This window comes from Eumetopias jubatus, unplaced genomic scaffold (genome assembly GCF_037043125.1).
Source record: "Eumetopias jubatus isolate StellerSeaLion01/CBP00866 unplaced genomic scaffold, mEumJub1_p1.0 scaffold_11, whole genome shotgun sequence".
NCBI lineage: Eukaryota > Metazoa > Chordata > Mammalia > Carnivora > Otariidae > Eumetopias > Eumetopias jubatus.
The window spans coordinates 38,051,503-38,062,990 of record NW_028274817.1 but is presented as its reverse complement, the minus strand read 5'-3'; the positions used below and the strand labels follow the sequence as shown (position 1 = coordinate 38,062,990).

The 11,488-nt window shown below is 41.8% G+C and overlaps 1 pseudogene; it reads left to right on the top strand.

Annotated features, from left to right (window-relative positions):
- Window positions 1–5,559: 5,559 nt before the first annotated feature.
- LOC114198347 (V-type proton ATPase subunit G 1 pseudogene) lies at window positions 5,560–6,215 on the top strand (annotated as a pseudogene).
- The last annotated feature ends 5,273 nt before the right edge of the window (window positions 6,216–11,488 follow it).

The following is an 11,488-nucleotide window of genomic DNA, read 5'->3' as shown; positions in this document are numbered from 1 at the left end:
GAGCTTCTATGTGCCCGGTTTTCACTCCACAGCTACATCAAGCAACTTCTCCATCCCTAGCCTGGGTACCAGAGATTAAGCCAAGATCAGAAAGGGGCCCTAGTAACTTTGAGGCTCCTCAGACCATCACCACTTTGTTATTACACACCATGCACGAAGCCATGATTCAATAAATGTTGACTGAATTAATAAATTCAATCAATAGATTTAAACTCTCAGGATAGCCTGAGAGGAGGGGAATCAATTTTTGCCTCAGGTCAAGGTCTCTCCTTCAGAATTAAGTCAAGTGTCCCCTTACAGATGAAGCCCAAGTATCATTAGTATTATTAGCAAGTGTAAAGAGCATCAGGAAATACACCTTGATGCTTTCCTTGTGGCTTTGTTTCTCACCTTGTCCTACTTTCGTCAATGTGCTTTCTCATTTTTTGCCATATCGTACAAATCTCTGAACAGAGACCTCTTCTCTATATCCTCACAGCCTAGCACTGTGCCTGGTATATTAGTAGGTGGTTGTATTAGTCAGGGTTCTCCAGAGAAATGGAACTAAGTGGATATGTATGTGTACACTTATTTGATTGATTGTTTGATTGATTTGAACTGGCCACACAACGGGAGGCTGGCAAGTCCAAAATCTTCAAGGCAGGTTGTAGACCCACGGAAGAGCTGACATTGCAGTCTCAAGTCCAAAGGCAGTCTGGAGGGAGAATTTCTTTTTCCTCAGAGGACCTCAGTCATTTTCTCAGAAGGTCTTCAACTGATTAGATGAGGCCCACCCACATTATAGACGGTAATCTACTTTACTCAGTCTACTGATTTAAATGTTAATCATATGTAAAAAATACCCTCACAGCAACATCTAAACTGGTATTTGACCAAACATCCAGGCACCAGAGCCTAGCCAAGTTGACACATAAAATTAACCACCATGGTCATTAACATTTTTTTAAGACTATTTATTTGAGAGAGAGAGAGAGAGAGCACGAGCAGGGAGAAGAGGGAGAAGCAGACTCCCGGTCGAGCAGGGAGCCCGATGTGGGGCTCGATCCCAGGACTCTGAGATCATGAACTGAGCCGAAGGCAGACGCTTAACGACTGAGCCACCCAGGTGCCCCCACAGTCATTAACATCTGATCAGGACAAAGAATTGTAATCAACTGTGGACTGCCTGAATTTATGTACTACTTCTGAACATCAAGTAGCAAATACAGTGGGCCCACGAACATCAGGGAACACCAGGGCACTGGTTCATTTCTGACTAGAAAAACATTTTTCAATTAAGCCTGTGAAACATGAATTGGAAATAATTAAGGTACAGATGAAACTTATTTCCAGATTCGCTCCAATCTCTGAAACTTTTTTAACTGATGAACCACCACATTATTCATCCACTAAGAGGCAACAAAGCAACATGAGCTGGCATGCTTAGAACTGGTTTCTAGCCCCTGCTTTATCATTAACTGGCTAAGTGACCTTGGGCAACTCATTTTACCTTTCTGCTTCACCAACAGCAAAACAAGATCCCAGAAATTCTTTAAAGCAAATGTGGTATAATAAATTGAATGCTTTTGAAAAATCTGGGTTCAAACCTTGGTTCTGACAGCTACTAGTTCTGCATGAGTGACTTTTGAGCCCATTTCTTCAGCTGCAAGATGGAAATACAGATACTTATCTCACAACAGGGTTGTTCTGAAGATCACATAAGACAAATTGGGTGCACAGGGTACAATAGATGTTAATTCCTTTCACTGCCCCTTCCCCTTTCAGCTCAAATACTATATGATTCTGTTCTGTGTAGGTGGAAAGTTAATCCGTCTTGGAAAAATACAACTTCCAACAGAGAGACTAATCATAAGCAGGAAACTCAAAAGATACATTTGAGATTACAAAGTCTTGAGCTGCTTTTGTTATGGTGGAATTTCATGTCATTTGGAAAGAGTATTTATGGCCATTTGGCATTCTTTCAGGTCTGGCTAAAGTCCCTTAGCTCTTTGACTCCCATGGGCCACTTTGATGGCTTTGTGGGGATGCTGGAAAGCAAGGAAGGTCAAAGCTATGGGTATTCCCACAAAACAGAAGGTTGAGTGCTTGCTATATGCCTTACACCAGGCTTGCATTATCTCATTTAATACTCACAATAAGTCAATAAGAGTAGGTACTATTATTCATATCCCATGTTTACAGATGAAGAGAATGAGGCTCAGCGGGATGAGGTAACTTGCTGAAGATTACACAGCTCGTAAACAGAGAATTGGAATTTACTCTCATGCCTGTTTTGACAAGAACATAGGTTCTTAACTACTACATCAAACTGCCTCTTCTTGGAAAGTATCTCTTTTATAAAACACACATATACACACACACATATACACACAGGCTTTTGACATTTTGAAGAACCTTTTGTATATGTATTGTGTGTACATATGCTCCCACATATGCACACAGTTTAAATAATTAAAAATGGAGGGGCTAAGGAACCGGGGTTGCTCATTTTTCTAGAAATTGAGATCGCTTCCTGAGTTCTGCAAGGTGGGGCGGGGGTAGTTAGTAAAGTCAATAAGAGGCCTAGGCCTCTACTTCTCTGTGATATTGACTATATGTCACATTTAGGCATGAGACTGATATAGGGTATTCCTTAGGAGCTACCATGTATCTTTCTAGTGCTTTCCAAGCGCCAGGCACTGTGCTAAGTGCTTTATGCATTATGTCAGGTAATCCCCAAAACAACCTTATTCAGCTGATGAGAAAACTGAGACTCAGCAATTGTATCCCTTGCTCAAAGCCATACAACTAGTAAGTACCACAGCCAGGACTCAACTAAAACATCAAGCCCTGTTTTTAACCACTATGCTAGATTTTCAAGAAAAGCATGGCTTTGTCTCGATAAATTAAATATAGAACTACCATATGATCTAGCAATTCCACTGCTAGTTATGCACCCAAAAGAACTGAAAATAAGTGTTCCAACCAAAACTTACATACCAATGTTCATAGAGGCTCCAGTCACAACAGCCAAAAGGTGGTAACAACCCAAATATCTATGAACAGATGAATAAGTAAACCAAATGTGGTACATTCATACCATGAAATATGATTTAGCCACAAAAAGGAATGAAATTCTCTTTTTAAAAGATTTTATTTATGTATTTGCCAGAGACAGAGAGAGAGCACAAGCAGGGGGAGGGGCAGGCAGAGGGAGAAGCAGGCTCCCCGCTGAGCAGGGAGCCTGATGCGGGACTCGATCCCAGAACTCTGTGACCATGACCGGAGCCGAAGGCAGACCTTAACCGACTGAGCCATCCAGGTGTCCCAGGAATGAAATTCTGATACCTACTACAACCTGAATGAATTTTTAAAATATATGCTAAGTGTCAGACACAGGCCACATATTGTTTGATTCCGTTTATATGGAATATTCAGAATAGGCAAATCCACAGAGATAAGAAGAGTTGCGTGGTTGCCAGGGGGTTAGGGAGAGGTGGGAATGGGGAGTGACTGACTAATGGGTATGGGGTTCCCATTTGTGTGTTGAAAAAGCTCTGCAACTGGACAGTAGTGATGGTCGGGCAACATTGTGAATGTAATGTCCCTGAATTGTACACTTTAAAATGGTGACAATGATATATTTTATGTCGTGTATTTTACCACAATAAAAATCAATCAGTCAACAATGAATCAGCCCATTGGTCCCTGATTTTCCTTATGCCTGACTTTGTGGGTTTTGCTCCTCAAAGCATTTACAAGTATCTCCTTTCTGCTGGCTCATAAACACTCTAGGCTCATTTCCTCCGCTCTCTGCCATCCCCCTACTGTCCCTTCCCTAGTCCTCCTTGGACCTGGAGTCTCTCTTCCTTCTTCCCTATCTCTTCAAATTTTACCCATCCTTCATAGCCCAGCTCACCCACGAGGACGTCCCTGATTATTTCTTCTCTTTAGCGTCTAATCAAGAAACCCAAAATAACCCAGGTAGGCCCATTTTATTTTTAAATTAACATTAAAAGTTACCATTACACAGCTGCTTCTTAAAACAACATCTTTTGCTTCTCGGGCTAGGGTCCCTTCTATTAACACCTCGCTGTCTCCCATAGCACTTAGAGTTTTCACATGAGTTGGCTTCTTATTTTATATGCATGTAAATGTGTTTGGGAGAGGTTCCTGTGGGTGAGCCCTATTTCTCTGGTAAGACACTTGCTTCTTGATGGTAATACCTGTTTCTCACACCTGCCACTGCTAACATGTAAAACAGGACAGTGGAAACCATCACTTCATCAGAAAGGAAACATCTGTTTACCATATTCCAGTTTCTAACAAATGAGAATCAGATGAGCTCTTACTAGTGAAGCAAGGAGCAGACAGCCACTTTCCAAGAGGCAAAATGATGTAGTAGTTAAGAGCATTTGTTCTGAAGCAAAACAGACACGGGGGTAAACTCCAATGCTGTGTTTACTATGTGTGTAATCTTGGGCAAGGTATCTTACCCCTCTGTTTCCTCATCTGCAAATGGGACATTAATAATAGTACCTGCCTTTGTTTGGTTGTGCAAATATTAAATGAGATAATGCAAGCACAGTGTCAGACACACACCAAGCACTCCACATATGTTAGTGTTTGTGATGATCAATTGCTTTCCTAAACCTCCTTGCAGAGGAAACAGTGTATTCATCAACCTAGGGCTCAGGGAAGCATTCAGCCTAGTCGTTTATAGTATGTTAGGTTCAACCACCGGGTCCTAACTGATGGCATCAGGACCCAAAGATATAGATTTGGAAGGTTCAGTAATCAAATCCAGGAAAATGCAGGCTGATGCTGTGATACTGTAATTATGACCTAATAAGTCCAATTAACTGTGCCAGCCAGATTCCTTTTGGAATAACTATGGCGCTCCTAAGCCTGAGAACAAAAGTGGGACTTGAAAGAAGGGCTAGTTTGCATCCTGGCAGATGAACAAGGGATCTGCTTGTGGCTTACCAGCTGATAATAGAGAAATCAGTGGACGGGAATGAGATGGCATTCCCAGTGTTTAACCACAAGAATAAGCCTTTTAATTCCCTAATCCCTATGGATCTCTAGGACTCATGGTTATTCATCAATTTTCTCCAAACATCTGATTGCCCGTGCATGCCAAGACAGTTGCCCACCTTTCAGTAGACTGGCTCATGCCTGGGCACAGGAATTCGAGGCTGAAGAGTGAAGTGACATGAGCTGGAAAGAAGTAAGGGAGTCAGAACAAGAAATGGCCTTGGGAATTGAAGGGCTGTAATTTTGTAAAGAATTAGCAATGCACACACACACACACACACACACACACACCTCTTTCAGATTGGCCTTGCTCGGGAATCCAAACCGAATCCAAACCCCTGTCAGTATCCCTAGACGGTATAGAAAGCCATTGGGAAAGATTTCGGGTAGGCAGTTGGCTACTCTCATAATGCACAATCTCCACTGGAATGATTACTTTCCTAAGGTCAGATTGGTTTGCTTGCCCCTTTGGGTGAACTATCTCTAGCCCTTCTAGCCCTTGGTGTTCAAAAGACATGGTTAGAAACAAGGTTGCGTCTCGAACCGATTTAGGCCGCGTCCCGCGGCCTTAGAGTCGCCGCAGCCATGGCCAGCCAGTCGCAGGGCATTCAGCAGCTGCTGCAGGCCGAGAAGCGGGCCGCCGAGAAAGTGTCGGAGGCCCGCAAGCGAAAGAACCGGAGGCTGAAGCAGGCCAAAGAAGAAGCTCAGGCTGAAATTGAACAATACCGTCTGCAAAGAGAGAAGGAGTTCAAGGCCAAGGAAGCTGCGGCTCTGGGATCCCATGGCAGCTGCAGCACCGAAGTGGAGAAGGAGACCCAGGAGAAGATGACCATCCTCCAGGCCTACTTCCAGCAGAACAGGAATGAAGTCCTGGATAACCTGCTGGCCTTTGTCTGTGACATCTGGCCAGAAATCCATGAAAACTACCGCATAAATGGATAGGGGAGGAAGGAGCAGCTCTGCGTGCAGATTGGCATGTTAGATGCCTTCATGGAATACGAAGCTTCAGCAAAGCTTGAGTAGTTACATCCTTGTGAAAAGGCATTAAATTATTTCTGTGTATCACGTAGTAGGTCCCTTCACTTCTTGGAGAATAGCAAATCTAGCTTCTTTGTACAAACGTAGAGCGTATCCAAAGATTTTCTCCTTTTACCTCATGTTTCTTAGAAATTTAATGTGTATACGTTGTCTGTTTTCCTATGCCTTTCAGTTCAAGCAACATATGTATCAATACTTTTTCTTTCTTAGATGTAGGAAAAAAAAAAACTGTTTAAAGAAAGAAAGGGATTAAATATTTTTTTTTCCCTAAAGCTTTCTTGAAGGTCAGGGGCTTTCTCTATGAAAAAGTAGTAAATAGTTACTGTAACTTGTGTGAAGCAGCAGCTGGCCTTAAGTCCTCTCGGCTAAGGGTGGAACAGCGAATACTAGTATATATTGTTCGGGCTGCTCTTAGTTTCTCTTACCCAAAATTATTAGATGATAGAATTCAAGAACTTCTTGTATACATGTTCTTACTTGGTGTACTGATAATCATTTGAAAGTAAAGACTTTGTCATGCAAAAAAAAAAAAAAAGAAACAAGGTTGCACTCTTACAAGCAAGCAAATAAACAGCTACATTTTGTCTGGTACTAGGATGGGTTTTATTTCTCTCGAAGGTAGGCACGACTCTGATTGAGGAGTTTTGAAAATAGTAACTGGAATCTTAACTGAGTTTGGACAGTCTGTAGTATGAGGTGGCCAGGAGAGAGAGGATTTTTATTGTCAAGCTAAGCTTCACAAGATATCAGAGAATGACAGAGGATATCTTTCTTGACTTGTGCACTTTACAATGGCTGGCTCTGATTCTCCACTCATCCCCAAATTTCCCTGTGGCCCCACACCTGTCCCCTCCCTGCCAAAGAAAAATGAACCAGAATTTTAAAATCACTACCTCTGACTTGTGGAAGTTATCGGAGCAGGGGAGGTGCTGGGGTGGGGTAGGGGTGGGGGATGGCTGGAGAAGCTTTCAGAAAACCCAGGAACGGACTACAGAGCAGCTCCAGAGCTGGGCAAAAGCCTGGGGCTAGAACTGTACTTTCTGACTAAATCGGACCCATGGCTTCTGAATCCCACACCACATTCCTGCTGGGTTGGCTTTTTTTTTTTTTTAATTTATTGAAAGACCTCTATAGTGATCTGAAAACCAATATTAAGACATATATAATGTCCTCTCTCATTGCATTCTGTCTTCATCTGACCCTTGCCCCCTTGGTCCCCCTCTCCTTTTTGATCTGTTCTTTTACTACACTTGCTTCCCACCCCACCCCCCCTTGGCTCTTACTCTTCCCAGAGTAATTACTCTCTCAGAAACGCAGTTCTTAGCAGCCTAGTCCAGGCCCGACCCTCACCCTTCGAAATGTTCACAGCTCCTTGTTTGGGAGCCAAATCCTAATCTTCCTCCTCATTCTTATAGATAACCCTCTCCTCACCATAGCTTCCACTAAAAGTAGACAGGCCTCCCCCTCTTGTGAGTGATGGCAATCTGCTTAGGCAATGAACAGATTTTGATCTCAAAGCCAGGAGCACAGACCTCAGAGAGCTTCACATTTTTCACAGCCTCTGTCCCGAACTGTTCTCCCCGACCTGCCTTGACTTCACCTCTTGGCTTCCTTTTAATCTTTTCGGCTTCTGACCTCATGACTCATTTTCCCCACTCCCAGTCTTGCCTTGGATCTGATTCTTGCTATAGTTTCTCGGCTTGGGGACTATCTGATTTCCTCCACACTAATGATTCCAACTCCTTTTCTTGCTATGTTGCACTTGACTGCCCTGGATAAACACCTCACTCGACTCTGAACTCATGCACAGGACCCTGAAACTCTGCTCAAATCCCACCCCCCTCGAACTTTGGTTAGCTATTATTCCTGGAACTCAACTAACACGTATCAGATACAGCCTCATGATGCAATACTTTTATGTCCATTCATTCCACAGATAACAAGTGCTTTTTGCATTCATGGTATACTGCAAATATGCAAATGAAGTTATTCTCTGAGGCAACACTAGAGAGCTCAATAGAACTTTCTGTAAGGAAGGAAATGCTCTGTATCTGGGCTGTTCAATTCAGTTGCCACCAGCCACATGGGGCTAGTAAGCACCTGAAATGTGGCTAGTTCAACAGAGGGGTTCATATTTACATTTTCCTTAATTTCCATTAATTAAAATTTAAACAACCGCATGTGGTTAATGGCTATCTATGTTGCAAAGTGTAGATCTAGTGTATATTATCTAGGAATGGACTTGCTTGTGTAGAAGAGCATCTGCATTTTCAACTTTACTAGATATTGCCCATTGTTTTCCAAAATGGTTATCTGTGTTACCCCCAAAATGGAAAAATAACTTAAATATCCAATAAGAGACACAAAAAATAAACACACTGTGATTATATGCATACAATGGAATACTATAGCAAAGTTAAAATGAAAGAAAGAGAACTATAACATAGATGAATCTTAAAACACCATGTTGAATGAAAACATCAAGCTGGAGAATGCTATGTCTTACATCATTTACCTAAAGCTTATAACACGTCAAGCAATACTCTATGTTCTTGAGGAATGTAGTAAAAGTAGAAAGACATGCATAGGAATGACAAATATCTGAACTAGTTTATTAAAAAATAAAGTTCTTTCTCTTTCTGGGACTTACAGTCTCCCGGTAGGGGGGATGGACAGGAGGGCAAGTCAAATTTGTACATTTACAGAAATAACCATACTTTATAAAGACCATGAGAAGAGAAAAATATTTAGAAGCTTATAGGGAAAGGACTCTCATATTTGTCATTGCATACTTAGAATAGATTTTGACAGTTCCAGTATCAAGACTTGGCTGGTGCACAGTGTTTCAAGCAGAACAGTTAATAGTTGCTATGTTACAGGGTTTGTAAGGCTGACTGAGGGCCATGGGACAGAAGATGCTCTGAGTTCTCTGGCATTGGACTTATCTAAACTCCCAATGGGCTGTGTTTTATTTACCCTAATATGTAACTGTGCCTTACAGGTATGCAAGAACACTTATACATTTATATACATTATATATAACATATAACATTGATACCAGTCATTCTCTCTACTTTGAACTTACCATATTCTCCACCCCACCCTCAAAGCTTCTAATCTGAGAGTCAGTTCTCATGCCACCTCTTCTGGAAAGCTTTGCTTAACTGCCCAAGATAAAAATTAATTGCTCCTACCACTTAATAATCTTTCTTCTACCTGAAAAAAAATGGCAGTGACTCCTGGGTCAGAAATGCATTTTGCCCTCCCAATTAAGAGTTGTACTAAATTATATTAGGAATCCACAGAGTACCCACCAAACTCTAAGAATTTGAGGAGTAAAGTTAAAGAACGTTAGATAAGACCAGTGAGATGCAAAGTCACCTTAAAAGAAATCGCAGAGGTTCCCGGCCCGAGAGCCAGTCCAGACAGTAACCCAATCAATGTTTTATCATAGCTAAAGAAAGAGAGTCCATTGGGAGGAAGAAAGTCAGTTGGAAAGAGTGAAAATGGGGATTTTCAAAAGGAAATCCTTGGCAACGCAGCACGTCCAAGGCTAGGAAGAACCTCTGGCTCAAGAAATCTACTTTCCATTTACTGAGGTCAGCACATCCCCATCCTGAAAATGGATGGATCAGCCCATTAGAGTTGGCTCCCAGCCAATATTGGGATTATACAACCAATCACCTTTGCTGTGGTACCTCTTATCTGTTGGCTTCCTACATGGATTGTCCTACAGCCTGAAGACTCACTCCTGTGATTCTTTGGTTGTCCTTAGTAGTTATTTTTGCTTATGCTAAATCAATAAATTAGTATTCTGGTTTAGGCATCTACATCTTATGAACCTGGGTAGTGTGGGTGTGTCCTAAGAAAATGATATACTCCCTCTGGGTTGACAAAATTAATTTCCCAAGTAGGCAAAGCTTAGAGCCAAAATCAGAAATGTGAGGAACTAAACAAGGGGCCACCCAAAGGGCCATTTAACCTTACCCTGAGAACACTCCTATGCTATCACCCCTTCTGAACAAAAAATATACTGTGTTCATTGAGTGGGAAAAGCAATGGCACATATTATGGATAATTTTAGGCAGAGGTCTTGCTGGTTAGGTGTGCCTTGCATCCCTATTTAAACATAAGCTTTTCAAGGGTAGGTATGTTTTGCTAAATTCTTTGGGCTTACAATAGGGTAGAGCATAGTGCTTGACTAGGTAAGCACCCGATGGATACTTAAGGAATGAAACTGACTCTACATGCCCTCTAAATGGTATAGTTGGACAGCCATATGGGGTTGGTTTAAGGAGAAGAAAAGGACTTTGGTCATTTATTCATAAAAATATTTAAGAGTGCCTGATATGTGTTAGACACTATATTATATACCAGAGATATATGAAAACAAGACAGATGTGGCTTTCACCCTCATGGAACTTACATGACGCACAGAGTTGTTCCAAACATACAGAAAAGTACTAAGCAGCAGTGTTCTCTGTATGTAGACATGCAGTTTCTATCAATCTATATACTTAGAAATTGTAATAAACACGGTGGAGAAAAAGGAAGAAGGTTAGGAGGAGGATTACTGACGGGGCTTAAATGAGATGAGTACTCAAGGATGATCAGCCTCCCTGAGTAACGTCAGTCAAGCTGAGCCTCGAGGTAGTAGTTAGCCATAGAAACAAATGGGAGAAAGAACATTCCAGACAACGGGAATAAACAATGTGCAGGTCCTGAGTTGGGAAATTACTTGGTATAGTGGAGGAAATGAAAGTATAGCTAGAATGTAGTAAAAGTGAGGGAAAGGGATGAGCTGAGTTGAGCCCGGAGATGGAAGCAGAGCCAGACCACACAGAATCTTGCAGGCCATCCTGAGAATTGTGGGAAGCAAGTGAAGACTTTTAAGCAGTGACACTGACTTGAGCACATCTGCATTTTATTTTAACTTTTTTATATTTTATTTTATTTTATTTCATTATGTTAGTCACCATACAGTACATCATTAGTTTTTGATGTAGTGTTCCATGGCACATCTGCATTTTAAAAAGATCACTCTAACTGCCCTGTAGAGAATGTATGGGGAGACAACAGTGGCTAAGGAAGACCACTAAGAGGCTGCTGCAGTAATTCAAGCTAGAGATGATGGTGGTCTGAAAAATGAGTGTAGACAAAGAGACAGGGACAGGTTAGAGAAATGTAATATGAGATAAAAATCAACAGGATTCAGTGAAGAACGGGTTTGGGGGTGTAGGAGACAGAAAGGAATCAAGGATGATAAGCAGGTTTCTCCTTGAGCAACTGGGTGGATGGTTGAACCATTCGCTAAGATAAAGAACAATGGAGGAGGGCCAGGATGGGTTTTTGTGGGGATGGGGAAGGCTGGTGTCTTTTGTTGGGTTTGAGATACCTTTGAGACATGCAAGAAGAGCTATCAAGTAGACAATTC